The following is an 11630-nucleotide window of genomic DNA, read 5'->3' on the forward strand; positions in this document are numbered from 1 at the left end:
CTCCTGGCTCTGCACTCCTGGCTCTGCACTCAGGAATTACCCCTGGCAGTGCTCAGGGGGCCATATGGGATGCTGGGCATCGAACCCGGGTCAGCCGCATGCAAGGAAAAGGCCCTACCCGCTGTACTATTGCTCCAGACCCTTGTGAATGAGAAAAGCAAACTGCAAAACATACAGAACATGAGTCTATGGGGCGGGGGGTGGGGACGGCAAACCTGACTGGTGGTGCTCAAGACTCTCCTGGCTCTGTGCTCGGGGATCACTCCTGGTGGTGTTTAGCTGGCCGTGGGAAAGGCGAGCACTCTGATCCCCATGCTCTATCTCTGGCCCGTCTCCTCACGGATTCTTGCCTCCTCTTGGGCCACACTGGACTAAAGGAACCAGACATCCCAGGGCCTAAGAGCCTGGAGCCTGCATTTCCTACAGTTCTGCAGGATAATTTCTTATACACGCACATCAGAGACCCACCAATGGAGTGGGGTGAGGTTTCAATAGTTGTCTTGGGAGCCTGGTTCTGGCCATCTTGGGAAGGTCAGTTCCCCACCTGGAGCCTGGCCATCTTGGGAAGGTCAGTTCCCCACCTGGAGCCCCCTTAGCTTCCCTGTAAACCGGGGGCTGCCACACTTCTCAGGCTTGGCCTGCGCTCCTGCAGAGCAGGGATGTGAAAGGCTTTTTCAACAGTCCAGAGCACACACGCTTGTGGCTCCAGACCAGGCTCTGAGTGAGAGTAGACGTGGTCTGCCCCGCTGCTCAGCCCTTGCAAGAACACTTCCTCAGATCAGGGCCAAACCCCTGAGACCAGAAATTTGCTCCTCGCCCCCACAACGTCATTGCATGAGAAGAAAATGAGAACATCGATTGATTCACCTCCCCCCTACCCCAATCAGGGACTTCCCATAGTCCCAGATTGGCTGCTGGGGCCCCGGAGCCATCTCCTGCTCCTCAGTCAAGGCCCCTCCATGCTCTGGGCCTCAATTTCTCCAAAGAGGAAGTGCAACATGATGGTTTGTTCTTGAAAGGGACAGCTGCGGTGGGGCTCTGCAGAGCCTCTGCACCCTCTGACTTTCCCTTGGGGGCCACCTCTCCCTTCTTCTCAAGTCAGAGACCAGGGTAGACTGGAGTGCCACCCCTGTCAGTGACAGGGTCCAGCCAGAGTTGCAGAAACAGCAGCTGAGACGGGCAGGAGAGCCAGCCCTGGCCAAGGAGAGCGAGCCGCTGAACTTGGGCTGGAAGAGAGAACTGAGTGACCAAGCAGAGCCGTGAAACGCTGAAGCAGATTCCCGAGGCCTTGAACGCAGCCTGCCTGCGGCAGAGACATGCGTGGACTCATGGACTCAAGCAGGTTCAGAACCTGCTTGAACCTCTTCGAGTTGGATTTCTGCTCCCTTAAGCCTCAAAGAGTACGAGGCATCAGAGAGCACAGCAGGACAGAGCATATGCTTTGCATTTGGGAGGGCTGGGTTTGATCCCCAGTATCGGAATCGCCTGGTCCTGAGCACTTCCGGGAGCAACCTTTGAACACCGAGCTGGGAGTAGCCCTTGAACACCTCTGGGTGTGACCCCCAAACTAATTTTTAAAAAAGAGTAAGAACACTGCTTGGTACCCAGGATATTCTTGCAGGAGACTGCAGTTGATACTCAAATGTAAATGATTTCTTGATGCCCAAAAGTAGAGAGAGAGTATGGGGGAAACTGCCTGCCATAGGGGTAGGGGGAGGGGTGGAATGGGGGGGGGGATACTGAGGACACTGGTGGTGAAAAATGGTGGTGAAAAATGTGCACTGGTGAAAGGATGGGTGTTCAATCATTATATGACTGAAACTCAAACACGAAAGCTTTGTAACTGTATCCCACGGTGATTCAATAATAAATAAATAAATAATTTTTGAAATGTAAATGATTTGTGATAAACTTTTTTTTTAAGATTTGAGGACTACCCTCTTTGGTTCCTCGAGCCCACCGGAGTGATCCCTGAGCTCAGAGCCCAGAAGGAAGCCCTGAGCACTGCCAGGCATAGCCCTCAGCCTCTGCCCCCTGAAAAAAAAAGAAAAGAAAAGGCTGTAGCCCCCTGACACAGCCCTGACGATGGACCACCTAGATCTCCCAGCACACAGAGCCGTGTGGACCGAGAACCCTAGCTGCTGTGCGTGGCCACCGCTGACGCCAGGGCGAGTTCCAGGCAAGGACTGGGCTGCAGGGATACTGAGAGGACCCTGAGCTGGCGGGCTTCCTGCCAAGTTCCCTCATCACTGCACTGCCATCTGAGGCATCTCCTCTCTCCCTTTCCCTTCCTGCTTCATTCGGAGTCAACTCCACCTTCTCCTCAAGCTGGCCTGGCCTGGCCTGGTTTCTCCCCCAGGTATTCTCTCAGACAACTGCAAACAACTTAACTCTGGTTCTAGCTCTCTTCTCTACCCCAATCTTAATTTTTTCCCCCCCTGTCTGGAAAGGTGTATGCTTTACTTTTCTTTTTTTTTTTTTTTTTTGGCTTTTTTTGGTCACACCCGGCGATGCTCAGGGGTTACTCCTGGCTTTGCATTCAGGAATCACTCTTGCCAGTGCTCGGGGGTGACCATATGGGATGCTGGGAATCAAACCCAGGTGGGCCGTGTACAATCAAACGCCCTACCCGCTGTGCTATTGCTCCAGCCCCTATGCTTTATTTTTTGAGATTACCTTTTATTGAAGTTTTAAAGTTGGAGAGAGTGCAAGAGCTTCAGGTATTTACCTGTGTGCAGTCCCCCAAATAAAATTACTATTTTGTTGGGTTTTTTTTTTTAGGCCACACCCAGAGGTGTTCAGGGTTTACCCCTGGCCCTACGCTCAGGGATCACTCCTAGTGGGTTCAAGAGACCATGGGAGGTTCTGGAAAAACCCAAGTTTGCTGCATGCAAGGCAAGCATTGGTCACCTAGTAAAACACTAGGGTATTGTCCTTGCTCAAAATAAAAATATTATGGGGGCCAGAAGGCGGCTCACGTGCCCTTTCAATGCCTGCACTGAAGGCAGAAAAGCAAAGATGACAGACATATGTCACTCACCTGTAGTCACCCCCTCTATAGGTCACCCCTCTGCCTCTGCATTTACACACGAGCCCCTTCGCTACACCCCTGCCATTTCCAAACTACTTCGGCATGTGCAGCTCCTGTCCGAGAGTTCTCCACGGTCACTAGGGCCAGCTCTGCCCATGAATTTGTCACATGAAAATGCTAGGGAAGTAACCACCCTCCCCCACAGTCCTCCATGGCAGGGCGCGGGTGTATCTGCCGGTCCCCGCACCCCGGAACCCACTGGCTCACAGGCTCCTTGTGGCCTGAGCATCAGGGGAGCCCCGTGGTAACTGATTTGATGGTGACCCCGCCATTGGCCACCTCCTCTTCTCTCTCTCACTTCCCCACTCTCCTACCACGGCCTTCGGTGACCACATATGTTGTGTGGTCCCAACAGGTCATTCATGCCTTCAGTGGAACATGTGTGGCAGGCCACGCCAGCTCTGTGTATGTGTGTGTGTGTGTGTGTGTGTGTGTGTGTGTGTCTGCAGTGAACATCATTTCATTAACGCCATGTTCTCAACCCTTTGAGCTTTCTTTGGCCTCTCTAGGGTCTTCTTGGTTGGAAAACTCCAACTAAAACTCCACCTCCCCTACCCCATGCAAAACAAGTGTTACTACTGCACGTGTGTTATCACCAAAGGACTCACCATGGGAATGGTGAGGTGACATCCCGTCAATTCCTGTTTTTTTTCTTTTAAAATTCTTTTTTTTGTGGGGGGGGAGCACACCTGGCGATGCTCAGGGTTCCTCCTGGCTCTACACTCAGGAATTAGTCCTGGCAGTGCTCGGGGGACCATATGGGATGCCGGGGTTTGAACACGGGTCAGCCGTGTGCAAGGCAAGCACCCTACTCTTTGTACTATCACTCTGACCCCCGATTCCCATTTTACACATGAGGAAGTGGGGACTCAGAAGGGGAGAGGTTGGGCCCAACCCATCATGACCTGGAGCACAGCGCTCGAACCCAGCTATCCCTGACACCCGCTGCTCTGTACTCCTCTGGCAGAGATGAGAGTGCTTCCTGCTCTCTCTTCTGCATACGTGTGTCCTGGGTCACAGGATTTAAGGACAGAAGGTCTGTTTGGGGGGGAGAAATGGAGAAACAGGATGGGAGCAAAGTGCCATGGGAGATTATTAAGAAAGAGGCTAAGAGCGATGGTACTACTAATTTGCTGTGTGACTTTGGGAAAGTTCCTTACCTTCTCTGAGACCAACTTTCCTTTTCTTTTATGTATATGAAAGAGCAGGCCTTCCTTTGTGACAGGAAGGCTAGGGCTGGAAACTCACAGGGCTTTAGGGAAACATGGGCTAATGACCTTGAGAAAAGTGGTCCAGACAGGGTGGTACTAACTGGACAGCTCAGGGGGAGCCCAGGAGCAGACACCTCTTTGGCTTTAACAAAGTTGCCCTGAGCAAAGATTAGGGGAGCGAGGGCGATGGGGTGCTAGTCTGAGGGCTGTCACCTTCCAATTTCTCAACAGAAGAGAGAAGTTCTGACTTCTGTGTTCTTTCTTGATTTTATTTTATTGTTGTTGTTGTTGTTGTTAATATTATTATGGTTTGGGGGCCACACCTGGTGATGCTCAGGGGTTACTCGTGGCTCTGCACTCAAGAATCACTCCTGTTGGTGCTCAGCGAACCATCTAGGATGCCGGGGATCGAATCCCGGTTGGCTGCATACAAGGTAAATGACCCCCCAAGCCGCTACCGCTATACTACCACTCCAGCCCCTCTTCTCGATTTTATTCCTTTTTTATTTTAAGTTGTTGGTTTTTTTTTTTGTTTTTTTTTTTTGCTTTTTGGGTCACACCCAGCGATGCACAGGGGTTACTCCTGGCTCATGCACTCAGGAATTCCTCCTGGCGGTGCTCGGGGGACTATATGGGATGCTGGGAATTGAACCCGGGTCGGCCGCGTGCAAGGCAAACGCCCTACCCGCTGTGCTATCGCTCCAGCCCCATCTCTCCTTGATTTTAAATGTGGCAACTTCTTTAAAAGAATCGCTGTGTAGAGCCAACTGATATGGACTTAGGGGCTAAACTAACTCCACAAAGGAGAGAAGTTGCCCACTGTGAATTCAATATCTGGAGACCCAAGTCTATGCCAGAACCCCCCAAAACATTTACAAATAATTGCAAATTAGATTAAAAATCCCTGGTTAAATGTTAAACAAACCACAGTGACTCCACCTTGGGACTGGAGGGATAGTATGGGGGTTAAGGTGTGCACCTTGAATGTGACCAACTCCAGATAGACCCCCGGCACTGAAGAAGGTACCCTGAGCACCACCAAGAATGAGCCCTGAACACAGAGGCAAAAGTAAGCCCTGAACACAGCTGGTGTGGTCCCAAAACCCAATCATCCCTTCTCTAAAAGAAACAGACTCTTCTTTCTTTTTTCCTTCATTTTCCTTTCTTTCGATTTTGGGGGCAGTTCTCTGGGCTTATTTTGTAGATCTGCACTCAGGAATCATTCCTAGCAGTCTTGGGGACCATATTTGGTATCAGGGTTAAAACCCAGGTTGACTATACAGCAAGGCAGGTGCCCTCCTCACTATACTATTTTTTCCAGACCCGAAGAAAAAAAAATTAAAAACTCTTTAAAAAAAATTATAGGGGTTGGGAGGGAAACTGAGAACATTAGTGCAGGGAACTTTACACTGGTGATAGGGCTATGTTGAAATACTGCATGCCTGAAACTCAAGTACAAATAAGTTTATTGTTCATATAACATACATTATATTCATAAAACACATTACAGCCTTAGTAAAAGTATAGGTAAAAGGTAAAGGCCCTCCCGTTGATCGTCGATTTGCTTGAGCGGGCCCAGTAACATCTCCATTGGAGACTTTGTTGTTACTGTGTCTGGCATATCGAATACACTCGGTAGCTTGCCGGGCTCTCCGAGAGGGGCAGAGGAATCGAACTCGGGTCGGCCATGTTGGCTGCGTGCAAGGCAGACGCCCTACCCGCTGTGCTATCGCTCCAGTAAAAGTATAGTGCATCCAATATGTGGAATCATGCCTATCCATTACAAATTCAGGGGCCAGAGCAATAGCACAGAGCATAGAGGTTTGCCCTGCACATGGCTTACTCGGGTTTGATCCCCGGCACCACCTAAGGCACCCAGACCCACCAGGACTGGTCCCTGAACGCAGAGCCGGAAGTAATCCTTGAGCACCACTGAGTGTGGTCCCCAAACAAACAAACATACAAACAAAAAATTCAAGGATATAGAGTCCCAGAGATTTCCCAGCTAAAGCACCTGCCTTGCAAGCAGGTGTGTCTCCCAGTGTTGCCCCGTGCTGAGTGAGACTCTGGAGGCTCTCTTTGTGCCCTGATGCTCTTCTCTCTGAGACACCTAGTGCAGTGAGTGACTTCTGGCCTCACCACAGACAGGTGTGTGAGCACTGAAGGAAAAGGGGTGCACAAACACTGAAGGACTGTACCCCGCCAAACACAACTACCTGTGCAAGCTGTGCAGGTAGTGAACTCAGTCACCACCACGGCATCCACAGAGAACAGGGAGTACGGGGACGTGAGGACATTTTAATGACGTGGGAAATGTTTGTAATGGGATGCAACTTGAATAAGTAGGATACAATTTGTATCTGTGGCATTGTCCTAATTGTGTTCAATTTAAAAATGCATGGAAAAGACTAAAAAGATACTACATTGGGGCTGGAGCCACAGTGCAGCAGGAAGGGTGTTTGCCTTGCACAGGCTGACCAGAGTTTGGTCCTAAGCATCCCATGCGGTCTGAACACTGCCAGGAGTGAGTCCTGAGTGCAGAGTCAGGAGTAACCCCCAAGCATCTCTGAGTGTGACCCAAAACACGCGAAAAAAGGACACTAATTTTTTGGAGGGGTTACCCAGGGATGCTCAGGGGTTACTCCTGGCTCTGCACTCAGAAATTATTCCTAGCAGTGCTCAGGGAACCAGATAAAGGTGTCGGGCATCCATCCTGGGTCAGCCACAGGTAAAGCAAACACCCTACCCACTGTATTATTGCTCCAGACCCAAAAGACACTACATTTTAAAAAGCCAATTGAAAAAAAAGAATTTTTGCTCTTCCATTGTTTGAGCATCTACTAAGTGCCAGAGCCAGGGAGTTAATTTGCTGAATCTCTTTGTCCTTCTGCAGCTGAGAATGTGAGAACTCGAGGGTGGCCGGGAGGTTAACAAAAGCAGATTTTTTCCCCTTCTGCCCCAGACTCCCTGGCCTCCCCATTCTAGCAGGGCTCAGCCGTCCTCTTACACAAAAAGAATATAAGGGTTCCCCGCTCTCGGGGAGCCATCTAGGCTTGCAGCCTGTCCCCCAAGAAGTACTGCTCATGACAATACATCCAACAGATTGCTGCAGTCCACTACTGCATATAGTGGGCAGACACCTGGGAGAGGCCTAATGTGTGCCCACAAGGGAAAGAGAAAAATGCAGATGGTCACCCACTGGAACACCAATTTAGACGGAATGGCCTGGACCTGGATTTCTCCTAATAGATAGATTCTGACAACAGAACATGAGGAAACAGCTAAAATGGAAAGCACAGAAACTCACCAGTAGCATTGATATAGACATTTAAGGCACAAAATTATAGGGCTGGAGCGACAGTACAGCGGGGAGAGCATTTGCCTTGCACGTGGCCAACCTGGGTTCAGTTCCCCAGCATCCCATATGGTCCCCTGAGTTAAGCCAAGAATGATTCCCGAGTGCAGAGCTAGGAGTAACCCCAGAGCACCTCCAGATGGGGCCCCGAAACCAAATAACTAAAAGCACAAAACAAACTGCATACGTTGTTTGTGCTTGAGTATATAGGTAACACACTAAGGACTGTAATTCATGGCAGGCGGGGTCCCTGGGATGGAAAAGAAACAGGACCAGGGCAGACATGTGGGAGACACTTCACTTTTATTCTAAACTCTTAAGTTTAGAATTTTAGTTTTAAAGATCTGACGAGGGGCTGGGGAGATGGCTCAAAGGTCTGGAGGACATGCTTTGCATGCTGGAACCCCCAGGTGAGATCCCTAATACCATAGTCCCTGGAGCTGCACCAGCCCCCCTCCACCTCACATATAAAACCGTGTGTGTGTGTGTGTGTGTGTGTGTGTGTGTGTTGGGGATGTGTGTGGCTGGAGCCATAATCCAGCGGGTAAGGCATTTCCCTTGCATGCCACCGACCAGAATTCAATCCCCTGCCCTCCCTAATGGTCCCCTGAGCCCAACCAGGAGTGATCCTTGAGCCAGGAGTAAGCCCTGAGCATCACTGGGTGTGGGCCCCCCCAAAACCAATCTAAAACAGCAAAAACACAGGGGATTTAGCCAGTGCTACAGCTCTTGCCTTGCGTGTGTGCGTGTGTGCGTGTGTGCGTGTGTGTGCGTGTGTGTGTGTGTGTGTGTGTGTGTGTGTGTGTGTGTGTCCCTGGATGAAAACCTCAACAGCTTCAAAGGAAATCTGAGGGAAACAGGAACAATGTTAACATCTGATCTTTCCAGGTGTGGAGTTCTTGGGGGGATATATAAGGTTCCTCGCTTTTCTGTATTTGAGCCTCTTCCCTCCAAGGGATTGGCTGATAGAAACTGGATTAGGGAGCTGGTCCCTCTTAAGGCCTTTTCCTGTGCGAGCCGAGCACATCCACTTCTCAAAGTGAGAACCCCACACAGCACCACCCGGCAAGGAAAATCCTTCCGATCCTAAGTCAGACCTACCAAATCAGACAGGCAGAGGTGGGGGCCAAGAGATGGGTTTTCACAAGCCTTGCAGGTGGTTCTAACATACATTAAAGTTCATCTGTAACAGAGATGCCACCGCGAACGGGCATCAGCAGCACTGAGCAGGCAGCCTCTCTCCGCAACTCAGGCCCAGGCCCGGGAAAACAGCACGTTCTTGCAGGTGTAGGATCTGGTCGGATCCCAGCACGACTTGCCACATCCCGGCACCTCTGGGTGTGCTGGAGGTCCTGACTCCAGCAGTTCCTGTCATGGAGGCCCTGGGCAGCACCACACCTTTGGGCCCTAAGCACTGAACCCGGAGGCCCAGTTGGCTGCATTAAGAACTGCCCCCGGGGCTGGAGCAATAGCACATCGGGTAGGGCGTTTGCCTTGCATGCGGCCGACCCGGGTTCAATTCCCAGCATCCCATATGGTCCCCTGAGTACCTCCAGCAGTAATTCCTGAGTGTAGAACCAGGAATAACCCCTGTACACTGCCGAGTGTGACCCCCCCCCAAAAAAAAAAAAGAACTGCCCCAGCCCCTAGCACTGCTTGGGAGACCTCCACCCCGCAAAAAAGACCCAAATAAAATAAGTCAGTAGGCCAGCGGTCACTGTCTTTCATGGCCATGCCACGAAACAGGCGGAGAGGTCCACTCCCCAAGCCCCAGTCCAACAGCATCTGCCCAGCAGCCCCTTTTCCCAAACTGCAGCCTCGGAAGAAATGATGGAGGGGGAAGGAATTCAGAGAGGGGTGATTCTCACAACGCCACGGCCACAGGGCCAACCAGCCTGGAGCGTGTGTCCAGAAGCTTTTGGAGTTTGACCTGGACCTCCTGGGGACTGGGCCGAGGGGCGGGGCTGGGGGTGTAGGGGAGGCCCTAGCTGCTGCCGGGCCAGGGTGTGTCGCTTTTGAGGTCGAGGTCACGCCTGCAGCTAGCTGCCCTCCTCCACTCCAGCAGCAGTCGCCCTCCGGCCACCCCTCTATGACCCATCACCCCCTTCCCCCTCCGCTACCGGGAACCCTAAGGGCCTTCCCCTCCTGGGCTCAGCTCTTTGCTTCTCTTTTTTTGTGTGTGTGTGTTTTCTTGTTTTGCAGAAGGGGAACCTAGACGACTCCAGTTTAAAGCTTCCTTCCCCGGCTCGCTGGCTCTCCCGGACTCGCCACCTGGCAGGTGGGCGCCGCGGGTGCCCCGTCTGCCCGAGCTGGGCGGGTCAGGTCCAGCGTCTCGCCTGTCCACCGCGGCCCGACGGCGCCTCCATCCGCCCGGCCCCGCCTGCCCCTCGCCCCCAACTCGGGCGCCCCCCGCAGTCCGTACACCCTCGGGTCGAGCTGGAAGCCCGGGGTCCGGGTCCCCGGGTGCCCTGCCCGCCGGACTCACCTGGGCGCCCGCTGGTCGTCGGGCGGGCAACCCGGATCCTCGCAGCTCGAGCGGCCCCCCAGCGCGGCAGCCCGCGGGGTCGTCGGGCGCGCCCCCGGAGGAAGAAGAAGGGCTGCAGCACGAGGGGCTTCCGTGTCCTGAGCCCCCTAGGGCTGTTCCCGCCGCCGGCCACTCGCACCTCCGACGCGCGCCCGGACTGGGACCAAAGACCCGGAGGCGCGCACTGAGCCACCCGCGGCCTCTGCAGCAGGCGATGCTAGCCCCGCCCCTGTAGCCCCGCCCCGGCCCCGCCCCCGACCAGCTCCAGGAGGCCACGCCCCCAGGCCTCGCCCCGCCCCAGGGAGCTTCCGCCCGGTCCCCACCTACGGGAGCCGAATTCCTTAGCAGGTTTTTCTCAAACAGTGCTCTTGGGAAGTTTCTAGGCGAGCCCTCCACATCCCACCCCATCCCTAGGATCCTAACCCTTAGAACCCCGCCCTCCCCCAATTGAGATCTGACCCCAAAGATCCTAACCCCGAAGCCCCTTTCCCAAATACCCTAACACAACACGTATGGCACACCCCAGTGTGTTTTGTTCCTCCCACCAGATGCTGCAGATGGAGCCCACACATGCAAGGACCGTGCTCTGCCTACGGCTCGCCCAGCCCTCCCTCATCTAGTCTGGTCCCTCTTCTCCCTGGAGCCTCAAAGATGAAACCTGGCTATACCCCATTCATCAGGCATCCTAACCCCCCTGCAGAACCCCAACACATCTTCCCCTGCCAAGAGCCTAACTCTACCCCGGAAAGGAATTTGAATTCCACACCTGTATTATTGTGGTTGTTATTTAGGTAACATGGTTACAATAGTGTTAATGTTTGCTGCCATCTCCAAAGTACCCAAGGCACTTATAACTGTCCCTATGTCACCTCTAGTCTGCCTCTTCATTATCCGCCCCACCCCCCTCCCCCCAACAAACACACACTCCTTGGTAAGCTGAGTTTTACAATCCAAGACCAGGCAGAAGTCACACAGTACAAGGTCTGGCATCTGAAGGATGTGTAACCACACCCGTGGGAGATTTTAACCCTGAACCCAAATTTTTTTTTAAAAATTTTTAATCACTAGAAGAATCCTAATTCCTCTCTTCAAAGGAGCCTAACTTGGCTCTAAAGATTCATCACTTTAACCCAAGGATTCTAATCGCTTTTCTAAGCAGTCCTCACCACCCCCCAACCCCCCTCCCCTCACGCGCGCACCCCCCCCCCCACACACACACACATCAATTCTAAGGGCCTACGGAAAGACTCCAACCTGCTCCCCAGGGGTGAATCCCACCTAGCAAAGGATCCCAGTCCTGCCTCTAAGTACCCACCCTGGACTCCCACCAATCCCATCCCCTCCTTCTAGTTGGGAACCTCCCTTACCTCCCTCCCTAACCCTTCCATGTCTTTCTGTGGTAAGATGGTATCAGCGCCCCAGCCCGTTGCTATTCAAATGTCATGCAAA

The 11630-nt window shown here is 52.7% G+C and overlaps 1 protein-coding gene across 1 annotated transcript in view; it reads right to left on the minus strand.

The window, feature by feature from the left end:
• The window catches only part of LOC130017145 (tyrosine-protein kinase HCK), a 49370-nt gene extending 39030 nt beyond the window's left edge, over nt 1–10340 (minus strand). Inside the window, exon 1 of the mRNA XM_056107848.1 lies at nt 10143–10340. The gene's annotated coding sequence lies outside the window, so the exon portion shown is untranslated. The remainder of the gene's footprint in view (nt 1–10142) is intronic.
• Nucleotides 10341–11630: the final 1290 nt, after the last annotated feature.

This window comes from Sorex fumeus, unplaced genomic scaffold, assembly GCF_029834395.1.
Source record: "Sorex fumeus unplaced genomic scaffold, SorFum_2.1 ptg000178l, whole genome shotgun sequence".
In the NCBI taxonomy this organism is placed as follows: Eukaryota; Metazoa; Chordata; class Mammalia; order Eulipotyphla; family Soricidae; genus Sorex; species Sorex fumeus.